General features: G+C 39.8%; 1 non-coding gene across 1 annotated transcript; it reads left to right on the forward strand.

The window, feature by feature from the left end:
• The first annotated feature begins 3392 nt into the window (after positions 1-3392).
• On the forward strand, positions 3393-3497 carry LOC146407128 (U6 spliceosomal RNA). The gene has a single exon (XR_014832746.1). It is a non-coding gene; the product is annotated as a U6 spliceosomal RNA (small nuclear RNA).
• The last annotated feature ends 665 nt before the right edge of the window (positions 3498-4162 follow it).

Below are 4162 nucleotides of genomic sequence, written 5' to 3' on the forward strand. Positions count from 1 at the left end.
TTCAACTCTTCAGTTGAATAAAACAATAACAAACATCTTTTTTAAATCTCACACAGAATCGATCCCACTGAGTTGGCCCCAGAGGTGGCTATGGGCAGGGTACATTTAAATCACGCAGTGGTGCTGTATTTTTAAAAAGAATAATAACTACAGACCCTCCTAATGGATTTCAAGCCCTCCTCCTCTGACTCCAAGTGGAGGCATTACATTTGGACCATCTAATTCACGTCTCACTCTTATAACCAGAAGACCCTGCAGAGACCATTGCTAAGGTCTTTGTGAGGCATGGACTGATGTAGGATGCAGAGACTCTGGCTTCTTTACAGATGCCCGTAGACTTGGTGTACAAAGCCACAGACTCATGATTCAAGGGCTTACTCACAAGGGCTGTGCAACATGAAGTGAGGACCAGTTCATCCAGAGTGCTTTAGAGTCTACAAAATGTAAACCGGAAGTTCTCATAGCCCACAGGGAGGAGAGAAGAAACTATTTGGGGGGAATAGGGAGGACTCTCACTAGGGTACAAGGGCATCTCTGGGGGCAGAGTAATTTTAATTCAATTCGGACTACAAGTAACAGCTCCTGGTATCATGCATGTGAAAGTAACAAGGAGTCTTCTTATGTGAAAGTATGGCAAGATGCCTTCTTGAAAAAGACCTATTAAAAAAGCCACCAATGTTTAAAACTGAAATTCAGGTTCTTAAAAAAAAAAAAAAAACAACTCTAGAAAATCTAGGAAGATTGCATCCACATTATACCATAGCTATCATTGACTAAAACTGAGTAGCTGTGTCACTTTTAGATGGAAGAGCTACTTTGTAGTTAAGCCACAGTCCCCACTACTCCCTTGTGCTTCTACAGGTTACAAATCACAATAATAAAAGAGAGACAGAGGTCAGTGCAGCAAAAGATGAGGGTGCTAGGGTATTAAGGAAAAAACACTTGCAGCTGAGAGGTCTAGGAGAGCTGCCTGGAAGAAGTGGTATTTGAGCCATACTTTGAAGATCATGTGGAAATGAAGAGGGAAAAAAAAAACATGAATTCCAAGCAGAGGAAACAGTATGAAAGAATATATGGTGGCCAGCAAACATGGAACAGGAATTGGAGAATGGGAACCACCATCTGAATTGAGAGAAGGGTTTGTACCTGATATTCATTTATTTATCAAGTATTTGTTGAGAATCGATGTGTCTGTTTCTGGAGATACAGAAATGAGTAAGACAGACACTTGACCATGCCTTCTCAAAGCTTACAGTCTAGTGGGGGGAGACAAGAAAGTGGGGGAAACAAAGTTGGACCAACCCCCGCAGCAGTCTGGAAGAACGTCGACATCAACCAAGAAAGTCACAGAATCCTTTAGTCTCTGCAGAATGGACTAGGTCAGAAGGAGTGAGGATCATGAATTGTAGCTGTGAGTCCAGTTTTACCACGAATCTTCTGTGGGTCCATTAACTGTTAACCATACCCAGCCACACAAATAGAGATAAGCCCAACATTAGCTACTTCCCAGCCTGTTTAGGATGATGACAGTAGAAAACAGAAGTGTTTTGAAATGTAAATTATGTTCTGCAAATGCACGTTGTCAGTGTTTCTATTTCTCTGGTCTCCAGAGATCATGTTATAGGCAGTACTAATAACCTCACATCACGGAGGCAGCAGAAATGATTGCTCAGAACCATTCCTGGATAATGGAAGATGGGGTAGAACAAATGGGCATGGAACAAGTGTGGGCACAGTATGAGTGTGAGCGGGGGCCTTGTAACCACACTGACCTGAATTCAAATCTCATCGTCACCATTTGCTACAGCGTGACTTTGGACATGACATATAAACTCTTTAGGCTTTGCAACCTATAAATTATTATATCTATAATATCTATTTCCTAAGGCTGCCATGAGATTAAAATGAAAGAATTTACCACGGTGCCTGGTACACAGTAATCTTTCCATAAATGGCAATAAAGATTATTTTCATTGTGGCCCATCTAACCTTCCTAAGATGATAGGAGCAGTGTTGTAAAAGCAGGGAGTCACAGAACTAGAAATGACCTCCAAACATGTTTTTATCACCCTGAGAACACTGTCTTAAATTTCTTGTTCTGGCATTTCTAATTCCAAATGCTGTGAGCCTACTTATGTATTAGAAAATTTCCTCTTAAATATAAGCCCATTTTGTCTTTTTTAAATTTCTCTGTAGAATAACAGGACTAGAGAAAGAATCAGTTGAACAAGACCAAGGCCTAGCATTACAAATTGTCCTCGTTTGCTGGGAACTGAAGGGTATCCCAGGACACTGGACGTTTAGTCCTAAAAGGAGGCCAGTCCTGGGCAAACAAGGTCAGTCAGTCACTCTACCACACTTAGCGTAGAATTTAATCTCTGGTTAAGCCAGAAACGTCAATGGTTGTTCAACACACTGCATTCCATTTCTTACTGCATACAAATGTAGGCAACCAGGAATAATAAGCACCTAGAGACAAATGCCCCATTTAGATCAGTGTGTACGCTACTGCCTTGCCCCCTTAATTAAACATGGTCTTTTGATCATTACCTAGGACCCTTCATGGCATAGATAACCTTGAAATAAAGGTGGTCTTCCCTTCTCTGTATCTCTGATGCAATATCAGATGGTGTATCTGACAGCTTGGGACCAAATGATTTTCAAACAAAAGTTAATCTTCAAGGTCTGTAGTGAGGGGCTTCTTTTGGTGTCTTGTCTTATCAAATCAGGATCACAATAAAATCACGGCCCCCGTCTTACCTAGGTGATTGTGTATGACCTTTGTATTCACTGGTTCAGGCTGAAGTCAGGTTCCTCTGTTGATATTTCTGCCTGATTAATAGAAGTCCTCTCTTCTCAGCTAGGATGCTCTACATACTTCAGTGTGTGGCATGCAGACCAAATCATGATGCCTGAAGGTGTTGAGCTCTCCAATAAGTCTTCTGGATTTTACTTCCAAAATTCCTGCCTCCCTTAATGAACCTATTTTTCATAAACTCAGAATAACTTAAGCAACCTTTCTTGCTTGGGATTTCCTTTAATGTTTCACACAGAGACAAAGCCTTGAAGTCAGTCAGGATAATGACTGGTCACAGAGGGAATGAGAAATATTCCTTCTTGAATGCCCTCAATTCCTTGGAGAATTATGGGAAATGCGCCAATAATGTCCAGTGGTCAGTCAATTTTTCCAGTAACCTGAATGGCTCACAGTGGCAGAAACCAGGTCCTTAAGAAGTATTACACCACCTCCTTGTAATAAACAAACAGAAGCTTCTCAGAGAAGTTTTGCAAACCTAACATTCACCAGCATCAGCCACATAGTCAGGGTAATATTGAAGAATCATCTTGATTTTTGAACCACTGATAAACAGACTTTTAAAAACACGTCTAGTGTTCGCTTCTGCGAAACATATAATAAAATTGGAATGATACAGAGAAGATTAGCATGGCCCCTGCACAAGGATGACATGCAAATTTGTGAAGCATTCCATATTTTTAATACCATATGATATCACTTATATCTGGAATCTAATATACGGCACAAATGAACATTTCCACAGAAAAGAAAATCATGGACTTGCAGAATAGACTTGTGGTTGCCAAGGGGGAGGGGGAGGGAGTGGGGTGGATGGGGAGCTTGGGGTTAATAGATGCAAATTACTGCCTTTGGAATGGATTAGCAATGAGATCCTGCTGTGTAGCACTGGGAACTATGTCTAGTCACTTATGATGGAGCATGATAATGTGAGAAAATAGAATGTGTACATGTATGTGTAACTGGGTCACCATAGTGTACAGTAGAAAAAAATTGTATTGGGGAAATAACTATTTAAAAAAAAACAAAAAAATATATATTAAAAACACATATCTAAACAGTGTTAGGACGAATGACAAACAGCAAAAAAAAAAGGGGCAACATATATGGCACACTGGTAATGTGGTTTCATTAATATACAAAAAGCTTTTATAATTCAATAAGAAAAAAATTAATAACCCAATTAAAAAAATAAAGATCATGAGCAGGCTTCTTCACAGTATACACAAATGTCTAGAAAGAATTTGAAAATTCATATGTATTTCTTTAAATCTAAGAAATGCTGAGAAGGCACACAAAAATCTGTGAAAAGCTACCTTTTGGCAAGTAGGATTTGGGGTCAGAATG

The sequence above is a fragment of the Sus scrofa genome, chromosome 1, assembly GCF_054392235.1.
Source record: "Sus scrofa isolate SSC_HxYL_T2T_F1_AM1 chromosome 1, Sscrofa_HxYL_maternal_Yorkshire_Landrace_v2.0, whole genome shotgun sequence".
NCBI lineage: Eukaryota > Metazoa > Chordata > Mammalia > Artiodactyla > Suidae > Sus > Sus scrofa.